Genomic DNA, 14,859 nt, shown 5'->3' with positions numbered 1-14,859 from the left:
TTTTAAAATTTAACCAATAAGTGATGGCCTTGTTTGGTTTATAGAGGCTGCTGAGTATGGTGGTCAAACAAGTTGACTTTGGTCTGCAGTAAAAACTATACGCAACGAAGCACTCCACCGCTTCAAAATTTGGAGAAACCCTCTCCTTCACGACACGTGTTATCAATTTGTTCCACCCCCTCATTCTGATCGATGATTAAAATTGTGGATATCAACCATTAAAATCATTGAGATCAATGTTGTTTTAATTATTGGGATCATTGAATATAAAATGTCAATCTCAACATTGGATCATGAATTATCGAGATCAATAATTGAAATCATTAATCATATGACCTAAAAGATCCGGGTGCATTTAGAACCACATAGCTAAATAATTTTTCATTTTTTAAAAGTGATATCATGCATTTATATCTCTCCAAGTTTGGTGAGTAAGGTATTTCTCTATATTTTCAAAGTAATGACAAGCCCTTAATGAAAAATGACTTCAATACGCTTATCGTCAGAGGTTGAAGATGACTGATATTAAGAAGCAAAACTATATACTTAAAAAGAAAAATCAATGATTTTTTAGGTATTTATATTAAGCTATAAAAAAAAATCAAAGTCAAAAGTAGGTTTGTTGATGGATTGGATCAGACCCGAAATCCGATCCATTCTGATCTAATAACTTCGAGTCTGGATCAATGACTTAGATTTCAATAAAGTTTGATCTAATATACTATTGGATAGGATTTGACTTGAGCATGTCCCAATTTGACAAGGACTTATTCAGATAAAATTTAAAAATTATATTAAATATTTATACCCTTGTAACAAAAAAGGAATGCAACACGACAAATTTATTTTCATCCTAAAAATCCTTTTTTTAATAAAACAAATGGTTCAAATGTTGTTGAGAGGGTTACATTAATTACTTATCAGCCCTACGATTGAAAAATAAAAAATAAAAAAATCTCGAAATTGATGTTTGCAAATAAATTTTTGTTGAAATAGAATTTCCAATGAAAGAATTCATTGGTAAGGTGTTGTAATCTTAATCAATTACCAAGATAAGCATATTTTTATCAAGATACTACTTAAACCAATCATTCTCCTTCTTATGAAAAATAAACTAGTCTTTCCTTCTGAACAGAAAAGAACCAGTTTCTTTTTGTTGATCTAATGTAGGGCTTCTATAATTCTAGTTAGAAAGTCTTAAGTAGTTTCCTAACACTAATAGGATTTATTTTTATTTTTTTTTAGTTTTAGTTGGATTTTATTTTCTAGTTTTATTCAGATTCAATTTTCTAATTCTAATAGGATTTTTATTTTATTGTTACTCTAAGAGTATTATTCCATGTTTAATTTTTATTTTTATCTAAATTCATTTTTATTCTTTAAGTTATAATAAAAAGTGCATAAAAGTATCTAAATTGAGTTATATTAAGTTTAGAAAGTTGTTTTTATATTATAGATAAACTAGAAAAGTTATTTTTTAAATATTTTAGAAAGTTTCCAAGTTGTTATGACGAAATTATTTATATAATTCAAAACCGAAATTTAATTTAATACATAACTATGGAGGTAAAATCTTGGATGTTGTCGATTTCTCGAGATTTTCTCCTAGCGATCGATGTTTATTATTGTTGATGCACACGAATGATAAAAAATACACAGAAAAATAATCAAAGTAAAGGGGAAAAAAAAAGACAAAATAACAAATTTATTCACGGGAGTTTGTCTCAAATCTAAACTATGCTCGCGGGCTCCAAAGAGCCATTATAATATTGTTAAAAGTCATTACAAGATTTATAAAACCTAGCCCCATTTTTTTAATATTTTAGAAAGTTTCCAAGTTGTTATGACGAAATTATCTATATGATTCAAAATTGAAATTTAATTTAATACATAACTATGGAGGTAAAATCTTGGATGTCGTCGATTTCTCAAGATTTTCTCCTAGCGATCAATGTTTATTATTGTTGATGCACACGAATGATAAAAAATACACAGAAAAATAATCAAAGTAAAGGAAAAAAAAAAAGACAAAACAGCAGATTTATTCACGGGAGTTTGTCTCAAATCTAAACTATGTCCCGGGCTCCAAAGAGTCATTATAATATTGTTAAAAGTCATTACAAGATTTATAAAACCTAGCCTCATTTTTCTTTTTCCTCCCTCTGATCTTACCTAGTAGTTCTCCTTATATAGATACAAAAGCCAAATCCTAAAAGGAAAGAAAAACAATTCATGATTTGCTACTAAATATATCATTATCTCGAAATAGATATTCTCTAGTCAATTAGGAGACTTTCTATTTATGGATAAGATTGTATTCTTAACCAAATAAAATATAATTCAAAATATATCAATCGATACCTTAAAATATGCATTAAACATGTCATAGGATCAATATTTGCTTTATTTAAGCCACGTGTCTTGTCCCACTTTTTACCCACACAATTAGCCTCTTCTCGTAGGTGAAAATTGTGAGATCGAGATTCACCTATGAGAATACTACACTACTCTTGTGTCTCCACTTTATTTTATGAAAATATTATCCCATTATCTTCCTTTGACAAGGTGATGGTCTCTTGGGACCCTGTGGTCACTTAGGGCCTCTTTAGTCACTCAGGACATTGGTTATTCATAGCCCTCATCTTCTCATAATAGAGCTGTCACTTGGGACATTAATCATTTAAGACCCTTAAGTCACTCAGGGATACCCTTTCACTCAAGATATCTTGACCACTCATGGCCCTTATCCACTCAAGATAGAAACTTGGTCAATCTAGACCCATCACCACTCAAGGCAGCTTTGTCACCTAGGGTAAAAACTTAATCTATTGGGATCCTCTTATAATGTGGATCAAATTTTCTCAATAAGCTCGATTTGTTGAGTATTTTTCCTGCAATCTTATTTTATACCTTTACATTATGCCCAAACAAATTATCCCAAGCAGAGCTGGGTTCCAAGTAGAACATAGCATGCGTGGTACTTTTCCCATTCATTTGAAAGATGTATAGACCTAAAATGGTGTGGTAATGATAACTCTGATTGTATAATCACTTGTTGTTTAGAAGAACAAAATATAATGCCGAGTGAATGCGATAATTTTAAGTTAACGGATGATACCATTAATCTTGAGAGTTTCCGGATTATTGTGGGCTGCATAAACTTGATAATCCAATAGCGCTTCACAATTTCAAGGCCTTAAATAAATTTGAATGGTCAGTTCGTTAATGTAGACACCCCATTTTTGCACTCGCTTGATTAATCAACTCGTCAACCCGATTTCGACGGTTCCCAATGATGGATGGTTATTTCAATGCTCTATTTGGTTACCAGATGTATTTCAGAAATTTGGACAAGGTATCTCGAACTAACAAAACTGTAGAAATCACATTACGCTAGGAAAATATAACTCCAAAAACATAAAAATCATCATCTTGCAGACAAAAAGAAATTTTACAATAAAAATCACTAAAAAATGTCCAAATTACCAAAATACCCCTAACCTCAAAACATCCCTAAAGCCTAAATTACACTTAGAAAAATCATTTCAAACACATAAAACAACAAATCGAAATCAAATAAACCATTTCGTCAATTTTCATCAAATTCGACAAAATTATGAAAATACCCCTCATAAAGTTCATGACCATTTCGAACAAAAAATTTCATAAATGACACAAACTAATATTCTCATTGAATTTCTTACGAAAAATCGATTTGAAAACATCTTGGAACATTGAAAAATGACTTAAAACGCAAAAAATCATCTTCGAGGGTAAAACGATAATTTTACAATTTTAATAATTAAAACATTAATTAATGTAAAGTGAAATTCTAATTAAAGTCAATCAAGTAAGACTTAAGTCAAAATCCTAAATTCTAGTCAATCAAGTAAGACTTAAGTCAAAACCCTAATCAATCTAATAAGACCAAAGTCAAAACCTAACCTTAATAGAATTCTAATTAAACTCTAAAACTATCTAAAAGAATTCTAATTAAACTCTAAAACTATCTAAAAGAAACATAATTAAACTTTAAAACTATCTAAAAAAAACATAATCTAACTCTAACTCTATCTAAAAAGTTCTTAAAAAAATTTATAAATAGGGGTCTCTACAACTTATTTTCGTATCCAAGAGAAAACCCTAGAAAAAGTAGGTCAATGAGCCTCTCCAACCTTCCCAAAATCCTAATTTTGAAGCCCTAACCCCTTACCTATCATCCAACCCCCAATTTTTGCTTAAAAAACACTCAGAAATCCTTCAAAACACCTAAAAATCTATCAAAAATTAAGAAACACTTAGATCTAAGAAAAAGATACTTCATCTTAAAAATCTGAAGCAGATCCAGTAACAGAAACGAAACAAAGAATCTCTCCGCCAACTCTGAGGGAACTATCGTTGTGATCATCTAGGTATTTTTCATTCTTATATTTTTTTATTTATTTATTCAAGTCTTTTAGCAATGTAGTTTTATTTGGAAAAGGTAGAAACTGACGTTTGCCGGGTAGGGTTGGTGCCTAACACCTTCCAACCTTGTAACTTAATCTCCGGACCCGTATTTTCTTTTGTATATTAGTGTTATTTGCCTTTTATAGTCGATGTTCGGTTCCTAGACCGTAATAACTAGGTGGCGACTCCCAAACTCAAAAGTCAAAAGCGGATCCGCGCCCTCGATCTAATTAAATAAATTTGACGAGTCATGTATCGTTGTTGGCTTACATTTCCATATCAGAATGGTCAGTTCTACTATGGGTTGGCATTGTCAATACCTTAGAAAAATCTGAAATAGGTTACAGACTGGGGTGTATAACCTTCATCCCTAGCAATTGAAGCTCTAATTCCTCTATTTTGAGATAACCCTATTGTAAGGGGCTTCCTATTAACGCACATAAACTTTTTCATAGCCACATAGACCTGGCAATATCATATCCATGTGAGTTATGACTTCCATTTAAAACTTGGACATATTATATCTTGATGAATCCTCTACCTTCTTGCCAACACAGGGTTACCATCAAGGAATTGATGTTATGCCAACACTTTGTATTACACATGCACAATAGGTTGTTGTCAACCTTATCCTCATTCCTCTCCACCATTGAAACCATACCCATCGACCTCTTAGATGTCCCTGAATAAAACACATAGTCTTATCACCCTTTTATCTTGTTATATCATGTCATCTAGATATTTTGGGTTGCCTAGAGGTGTTTTACCCCATTTAATCTATGTTATATAAAAGCACTTCAACAAACTTTTTCATTACAAAAAAATATTTAATTGAATTGGAGGAATTTCTGGGTATTGGGAGTCACCACTTAGTTTAGGTCAAGGAACCATAAAAAAATTTCAAAATAGATCCAGATCAGTCTATGATTAAGAAGAATGGGTAAGGGGTCGAGTTACGGGTTTCAGAAGTTGTTAGGCACCGAATCCGCCCAATCGAGGTGATCAGTTTCTACTATGATCTAATATTATTTTATGGTCAACGGGTAAGGATTAAAGTCAAACAAACGGTCAAGATTAAAATAGGATCGAAGTTAAGGGAGATCAAAGTCAAGGACAGGGTCCGAGATGACTGAGTCCAAACAACATCATATGTCGGATTAGCCGATCAAATCATAAAAATTATCATTTTCTTTCGAAACAATTCCACCAATTTGCATGTTAGTGAATTTAAAAAAAAAAAAAAAAAAAACTTTAACCACACTCAATTGCTAAGCCCACATGGCATGAAAAAGTGATACATATTCTTATAGTGCACTAAAAATCCATGAATTAATGGGATTAGACCATTAGTAAAAAAAAATATTCAATGTAATGGCCAAAATAATCCCAATGCATCCAAATACCCAAAAGAAATAATAAATCAACTTGCTAATTAAGTAAAATTAATTTGATCAACTTTCGCGTCATAAAAAAACTAATTAATTCATCGGCCAAAGTTTGTAAAGAGAAGATTTATTTTAATTGCCAATCTTCAAGAAAATCAATGAGTCAACTCACATGTTATTTTTCAGAAAAAAAATAACTTTAATTTAAATGTCACGTATGCTCAAAAAATTCATGAGTCAATTCATTGACCATTTTCATGTAAGCGAAATTTAATTTTCAATACCATGTGCACAAAAATCACCGAGCCTCACCTGATAAAAATCAATCTTTAGACACCCTTCTCTCTAAAAAAATGAGTAATTCAACTCACTCAATCAAATTTTAACTGATCCAACCCATTAACCATAGAAATCGGTAAGTTACTCGTTGATCACGTTTTTAGAAAAAGATTTTCCAATGTACGGGCAGACTAATATATACGAAAATTAGTTGGTCAACTTGTTAGTATATTCTTCCCTTTTTTTAAAAATAAAAGTAAAGGTTGATGTCATAACTTTGAAACAACAAGTCAACTAGAACTCTTTTTCCCAGCCAAATAAGCCAATCTTTTAATAGGCATTGCTACTTGGATCCCTTCAGATTTATATGCACTATGATTGGTTGGAATCCTTTTCATGGTTCCAACTTAATGCACAATGACAAGTGACAAGAAAGAGAAGTAAGATTTTTGTAACTAAAAATGTGAGAGGGATTTAGATGGACTGAAAGCTACCAAGAGAAAGTCTAATAGGGAGTGATAGAATGTAAAATAAGAAATGGTAGAAAGTCTATTGAATGGGTTGAAATTGTTATAATGGAGTCTAAGAATTTGTGGTTGTAAAAGAGAGGTAGACAAGGATGATAATAGATGAATAAGAAAGTCGAGAGGGGTGAGTGAAGTCGTGAGTTGTTGTTAATGGTGAGTGAAGTCATGGGTTGTTATTAACGGAGAAATAGAAGAATGAGACGAAATCAGAGATAAATGGGAAGAGAATGGGGGTTGAGAAAAATGTATATGAGTATGATGGTATGAGAGAGAGATTGATGGTGATAGAGGGACGTGGTTGAGAACATAAATGAGGTTGTGATGTCGTGGAGAAAAAACGATGGTTAGTGCGTTAATAATGGAGATGAGTGAGAAAGGAAGATGAAGATGATGCTCTTGGAGATGTTGGGATGAAGGGAATGGAGGTGAGTAGTTTGAGTGCTAAAACTTGAGATGAATGGTGGGTGTGTTGTTAGTTCATGGTTGAGGAAGGCTTGGAGAATAAGCTAAGAACCTTCTCTTTTCTTTTTCTTTTTTTTACTCTAAGATTTGGTACTTCTAGAAATGTAGGGAGGATACTCTTATATAACGATAGATAGAAGTAGAGTCTATGAAGGACTCTTATCAATTTTGTTATTTCATGTGAAGAGCAATGGAATGACTGATTCCTTTATGGACTCTATCTCTTTCTCTCACAATTTTTTCTTCATTATATTATGTTATATATATTTTTTTTTAATTCAATCTAATCAAATAGATAAATTAGAGTTAGCTTGGAACCCAAGTTCCTTCTTCTTTTAGAATTTCGACTTGGCTAAATCCTTTTTGAAGATCACATACAAGAATTATTTTTTTTTCTTTTTCAATTCAGTCGAACGTGATTCCTTCTAAAACTTTAACACAAGGGATAAAGATCCCATGCATCTTATGTGTAAACCTCCTCTAATTCGATTGGTCTATTTTAAAGATTAAAAAAAATCTTTAAATTGATTAAAAAAAATATGACTTTTAAAGATTGATTGGATAATTAAATTCATGGATTACGATTAATCAAAATTTATTAGTTGGATTGGAAGTTGATAATTAAACTTAGATTTTAATTTTGGATAATCGATTCGATTTATGAAAAATTTGCCATCTTGATTGGTAAATTTAGTTCATTAAAAAAATTTGATTGGTTAAATTAAAAAAAAATTCAATTAAAATATTGAATTTGCAATTGCATGCTAGCTAAGGGATTTCGATCAATTGATTAATATCTTGATGACTTGTCGACTTTGGGATCGATTAGTTAATTTTTAAAATTAATCGGTCAATTAGATGATTGATTTTTATTATTATTGGATGATTATGATTTGTGGATATTTGATCCTAACATCTTCATTTAAAAGATCACTATCGGTACCCCATCTTCATTTTATATTTTGAACTTTAAATTGGGGTGTAATAAGTAAAAAAAATTAAAAAATTCAATCAATAAGAGTCAATATCCAATTTCAAGTTTTAAAATTTTAAATTTTTATTTAAAGAGATTTTTACGAGTTAGGACTAATTTGAATTAAAATTTTAATCTTGACTTTAAATTAGTGTTTCAATTTTTTTGATCATAACTTAGATTTTGTCATTTTATATGGTCTGATTGTCATTATTTTATGTGAAAATTAGTTGTCGGATCATCATTTCATGTGAATTTTCATCATTTTATGTGGAAATTAATTGACTTCTTAAGCGCATATATTTCTAAATTTTATCAATATATGTAAATATTGTCAAAAGATTTAATTTTCAGTCCCAAAGTCAGGTTTTCATAGTGTAACACCCCGAATTTTTAATTCGTATCTCGAGGAAAATAAATAGTGGAATTTTAAGAAAATCTTGAAAGTGGGACTTAAGGTAAAACTGTGGGACCTTGTTTTGATCATTTTTAATAGAATCTGACCTCACCATTAGATTCAAAATGATCAAAAAACATAGTTTAGCCTGTAAGCACGCTCAAATGTGAGTCCGAATATAAAAGTTGCAAAATCCTCGATTACCGGGTCGGACCAGGCTAAAACAGTGACTTTTTGTTAGAGCAATAATTTTTAAAATTCGATTATACCATTGGGTTCATAACGAAAAATTATTCAACATGGACTATTTATTTGTCATTTTTGAAGATCAGGAAGTCGAATTATCGCAAAAAACGAAAACAACATCAAGTTTAGGGGTCACCTCAGATCAAAAATGTAAATTTTTGATGTAGACATAATTTGTCGATCAAAACAAATAGGCGAAATACCGAATTCGTCCCAAATATTATTTAAATAATATTTTTAATTTTTTTTTAAATAACTCATCTTCCCCAACGCGTCATTACAGCCGAGCCATATACAAAAAAAAAAAAAATGTTTTTCTTCCGACCTTTCACCTCAGATCTCTCACAAACGGCTCGCCGTCGACGATCGACGCAGAAGGGAGAAATGTCCGCAGCTGCATTCTCTACAAAACCAACCCAACCTATCTTCATTTCACTTTCTATTTCACCCGATATCGTCAAAAATCAGCCGTATTTGGATACGGAAATTTCGAAACTTTGACCTCGGATTTCGTCCGTTTCGGGGTCAAATCGCTTTCCGACGCAGAAGGGAGAAACGTCCGCAGCCTCATTCTCTACATAACCCAATCAAGTTCCTTCCGTTTTCTCGTCTTTTTCACCCCGTATAGTCAAAAATCAGCCGTATTTTTATACGGAGATTTTCGTAACTTCGACCTCGATTTTCATCGGTTTCGGGGTCAAACCGCCTTTCGCCGTAGAAGGGAGAAGAGACGAGCACATCGAGATCTTCAAAACCACCAGGTCGATTTCAAAAATCAGCCGTTTCAAAGTTCGATCCGTCTCGATTTCCGCGCCGATCGCCTCGATTTTCGTGCACACGCTTTGATCCTTTCGCCTAGACATTGTAAGGAACTCTGAATTTCTATTAATAATCATAGATTGTGAAAATTGCATTTAGGATTTTATTGGAAAAATTTGGATGTTTTCGAAATATAGAATTCTTTGTTTATTTCAAAATTCACGCCAGAAATTGCATGTTTGATATGTTTAATTGTATTTTTAACAAATTATACGTGGGTAGAGTATTTTAACGGGTTATTGAATAAATTGGGTCTTGTGCACTGCTCGGACCCCGTTTTGATATGAAATTTGTATTTTTTTTTCAATATTATTGATAGAAATAAATTGTATAGTTGAAAAATGTGATTTAATATTCAATGAACTCATATTGAGTTGATGAATATCAGAAAATGGATATTTTATGAAGAGATTGAAAACTGTAAAAGTCGAAAAAAAAAAGGGAAAAAGTATGAAATGGTAAAATGTCAGAGTCACACCCGAGGGGTGATGTCTGCATTTTACGTTGTTGTGTTGTATGCAGGTTGGTGAATGGATATCCAGGGATAATGTTACTGGTTGCATGTTTATTTACTTTCTGTTAGCGCGAGGCGCTCTGTTATGTTATTTATTTTAGGCCGGGGCCACACTTGCATGGTAGGAAACTGGATATCTATTCTCAACCTTGTATTGTTAATTTCTTTTTTTTCAAATGAAAATAATATATATAAGTAGCTATTTTGTGAGCTGTTAAAGAGTTTGTGAATGCCTGAAGGGATAGTGCATCATATCATCCGGAGTGGTGTACTATCCTGGGATGTACGGTAGGGACCACCAAACTCATTCGTGGTATGGGACGCGTATGAGAGTGGAGTCACAACTGGAATCCGGGTTTATTCCTCTCTATCTTTACCAGTGAACTTGTAATGTAAAGGTGGTCGTATACGAATGGTTTGTATCTTTGGGAATCACATGTACGCCTGATAGGCATAGACGAAGATGATTAGTCAGTGATCACTAACAATCTATAGTAGTCGAACGTTCTGACACATCGAAAAGAGACCCATTGCTTACGGTCACGTCAAACGGCCAGCCTGAGCCGGATAAATGGTCAACCAAACGTGGTAAGGGCAGCGACCGGCCACAAAATCAGGAACTAAAAGCCAGAAGGAATTGTAACATCATGTCCCGACTGGGAGCGATCCAGTCGTGAATCCCAACTCTCTAATTCCAATACTCCACCATCGTGTATTATGTATCTGTTGCTTATTTTGATATATAAAATGAAATGCATGTTTATTGTTTCCATTTGATCAATTAGATTTGTATAAAAAGAGAATGTTATAATGAGTACTGCTGATCGATGTAATGTGAGTTTTAAAATATTTAGTTGCTCATCCCTAGTTATATGTACCAGTTAATCGTAGTTTTCTTCTGTAAAACTTTGTTTATTTTAAAATGATTCAGTATGTTTATTCGTTCATGTTAGGAGAGGTTATTGGCAGAAATGTTGCTTCCTTACTGGGTAACCATTGTTACTCACCCTTTCCTTCTCCATTTTTTTTAGTTTCAGATCTGAAGCTTGGCGAAACAAGTGTAGAAAACGAATGAGGATCATCTGGTTGGTCAGATAGACAACTAGAGTCCGTCACCTGGTAAGTACTAGGACTATACCCCCTAGTAGTGTCAGTTTCTCCAAGTAGTCTTATGGATTTGTCTTGAGTGTTAGGAATTCTGTTAGAGTGAGGAATTTTGTATAATCCTGTATATAATTTTTCTTCTTCCGCACTCTGATCTATCGAACATTATTAAACGTATATGGGCTTCCGCTAGTATTATATTTTGTTTGTTATATGCAGGATTGTATGTCGTTTATCAAGTGCAGGTTGAATCGCCTTGGAATGCTAACATAAACAGAGGAGACCATGCCGAAATTTCGAGGTGCCACCTCGTACCTTGAAATCTGACATGGGGATTTGTGTTAGTGTTCGGCGGGGCGCCACACATAGGATTTGAGATTTTTGAGTAAAAGTTGAATGTCAGGGGTATTTTGATCATTTTTGTAATTCTTTTAAATTTTGACAAGATATTTCATTTGATTATGATGTGATTATTTATAAGTTTTGATGTTACATTTTTTTAGCATTGCGAGATTTCTAAGTTATCAAGGTGTTTAATGATCCTAAGCGTACGTATTCACTAAGTCAAGTAAAAATGTGCGAGGACCCTAAGCATGCGTGATTTCTAAATTAGGAATCCATAGCAATTGGGTTACAAATTGTAGAATCAGGTGGTCACAAAATGGGATGTCTACACTATATCAATCCTTATTCCAATTATACTGTGACATAAAAACTATCGTAGTTTCTTGAATTGCATCATGCCTTTGATTTTTTTAACATTAAAATCAATTTGTTATCCCCCTTGGAAAAGAACGTGTTGTCTTTTTCATCAAATTTGGATATTCTCATTGAAGATATAACTTATCAAATAATAAGTCTGGTTATTTCATCAAAGTATATTCTTCTGAATCTGATTAATAAATCATCTCCCTTTGATGAAGTTAGATCAAAACCCTAACTTGTCTAGGATTGATCTAGTTGCCCTCAACTTCTAATTGAAACCCCCAACTATCGACATGTGATTTCTCATGGTTCATGTTCCTTCCCACGAACGGCGCCAAGAGAGAGAAAACAAAATACAAGATTTGTTCATAGGGTTTGTCCCTAATTCAGACTATGTCCCTGAACTCTGAAAAGTCATTTTCACTATTCTTAAAGTCATTACAAAATCTATAAAACCTAGTTTCCTCTTCCTTTTACCTCCCAATTCTCTTACCTAGTAGCTCTCCTTATATAAATACAAAAGTTAAATCCTAAATAGAAAGACAAACAATTCAGGATTCTTTACTAAATATATCATTATCTAGAAATAAATACTCTTTAATCAATTAGGAGACTTTCTATTTCTTGATATGATTACATTCTTAATCAAATAAAAATTTATTCAAAATATATCAATCAATATCTCAAGATACGCATTAAATATGTCATGTGATCAATATTTGTCTTATTTACGTCATGTGTCTTGTACCAATTTTTATCCACACAATAACAATTGATTCAATAAAAAATTTATTTATCTATTTCTCTTGTTTCAATTTATTTTTGTTGCTTTTTCCTTTTTTCCAAGCATTCATTTCAAATTTATTGATTTACACGCTTCTTCTATATCAAGTGTATCAAAGCTCTAGCTAATATTCATAAAATATGGCTAGTGGAAGTTATATTGTCATAACATCTTATCTAAAAGCTCAATTTGAGAAGTTTGAGGCCAAACTTATGATTAAGTTGGATCCCTTGCTCAAGGTATGATTCTCAATACCATTGAAAATAATAAATGTTAGAAAATTTTGGAGACGAGGACTCTAATCTTTCCCACAATCCTTCTCTCAATTACCCTCAAAATTTAGCCTATAGGGTACCATTTAATGAGATTGAACTTACCAATTTTCACAATCCGACCCAGAATTTTAAGCATACCCAAATCGCACCCTCCTCCCAAATTTCATCCCATGTTCCCCTAACTCTCAAACCTATCATCCACCACCACCCATCAAAACCTTTATAATTATCCTCTTCACCAACCCCTCATAGCATCTCATACGCACTCCCTAAACTTTCTAGCCATACTACACCACTCCTAGACTTTCAAAATAAAAACTTTCAACCTCCAACAACAAAATATCAGATCGTATAATATGTTTCCCATAACTCAACCATCTATATAACCTTCAAATCCTTCCCAAATTCATATATTAATTATCTTGATGAATTCGACTCCTAATCCACTCCGTCAACCACTCGAATCCATCAAGTCAACTACTGATTTAAGGTGGAAATCCCACAATTCAATGGCCTTCTCCACATCAAGGATTTCCTTGATTAGTTGTTTAGTGTGTAGCATTTCTTAGAGTATAAGCATAGGCATTTCAAATCCTATAAAGAAGTAGATTTGGTGATGGTTTATCCTTAGAAAGGATTATTTTCAAAGGATACCTATAATAAGACTAAGTTAAAGAAAATATGTCAACTCCACATCCTCAAGAAAAACAATGATAATACTTATGTTGTGGACTTACCGAAAGACATGTGTGAAAGTGTCTCAGGTACTTTTTATTGTGAAATAAAAAGTATGGAATAGATTGGGGGATTTTTGGGAATTGGAAGTCGTCACCTAATTTAGGTCTAGGAACCAAAAATAACTCTAGTATAGAATTGGGTCGGTCCACAAGTAAGAGAACTCTCACAAACTTTCGGCTCTTCGCACATGTTCTACGTTTATCATTAGGGATCCACAACAACTAGGTGACGAGTTTGTTGGGTCAAGCAGATGCAAAATGGGATGTCTACAATGTGCATATTTACTAATTATCCCGACAATGAAGTTTTTTATTTATGATGAACTCGAGAATAAATTCTCTTTAAGAATAGGGCCCTGATGTAGGACATGTACAAATCTAGTTAGAGAGTCTTAAATAGTTCCTAACTCTTGTAGGATTTGTTTATATTTTATAATTCCAGTAGGATTTATTTTTATTTGTTTAGTTCTAGTAGGATTTTAATTTTCTAGTTGTAGTAAGATTTTTATTTTCTAATTCTAGTAGGATTTTTATTTTATTATTACTTTACGAATATTATGTTGGGTCTTAAACCCATTTACGCAGGTCTTGGCTCTAACATTCTATCAATCTCAACTCATGAACATGAATACCATAGATCATAATTATGTTACATACCTGTAAATTAGCAAGCTTAATGGATAATAAAAACTCATTTAACTCCTAAGGCTTATAAACAATAAGTTCCAAACTCACTTAAATCTTTCACCTTAACCTGCAAAACACAATATTAGAATAGGTAACTCTACCCCAATCCCTAAATACAGCCAATGTGATGGGAGTGAAATGGCATGTGTATTTGGGAGGGGGACGGCTACCAATACTTATAGATTTTTTTTCCTTCAATCTTCAACCCATCATAAAAGGTATATGATTTCGGTAGATATCAATCTCCTACAAAAGGGGAAACCACATCCCATGAATTAGAAACGTGCTAAGATTGCATGCCCTATTTCCAATTATACCTTTAAATAATTTAAGCGACAACTCAAACCCAAGTTTAGAAATAACTACATGTGTAGGGCCAAATAAAATGGATTTTATTTTAGAAACAAGAAGAGATGTGTAGGAAGAATAAATATCCAATAATCTCCCACTTGGCCCACACATGTACTATCAAATTTTGAAAATGACTATCATGGGTTGAAATTTTGATAAAATCGA

General features: G+C 32.6%; 1 long non-coding RNA gene across 1 annotated transcript; it reads left to right on the top strand.

Moving 5' to 3' along the window:
- Positions 1-8,932: 8,932 nt before the first annotated feature.
- LOC147400284 (uncharacterized) lies at positions 8,933-11,332 on the top strand. Its single transcript, XR_015179541.1, has 2 exons — positions 8,933-9,582; positions 11,083-11,332. It is a non-coding gene; the product is annotated as an uncharacterized LOC147400284 (long non-coding RNA).
- The last annotated feature ends 3,527 nt before the right edge of the window (positions 11,333-14,859 follow it).

The sequence above is a fragment of the Akebia trifoliata genome, chromosome 6 (assembly GCF_017979445.1).
Source record: "Akebia trifoliata isolate Shusen 1 chromosome 6, ASM1797944v1, whole genome shotgun sequence".
NCBI lineage: Eukaryota > Viridiplantae > Streptophyta > Magnoliopsida > Ranunculales > Lardizabalaceae > Akebia > Akebia trifoliata.
Note: the sequence above shows the minus strand (reverse complement) of the source record. Positions and strands in the feature narration are given on the sequence as shown.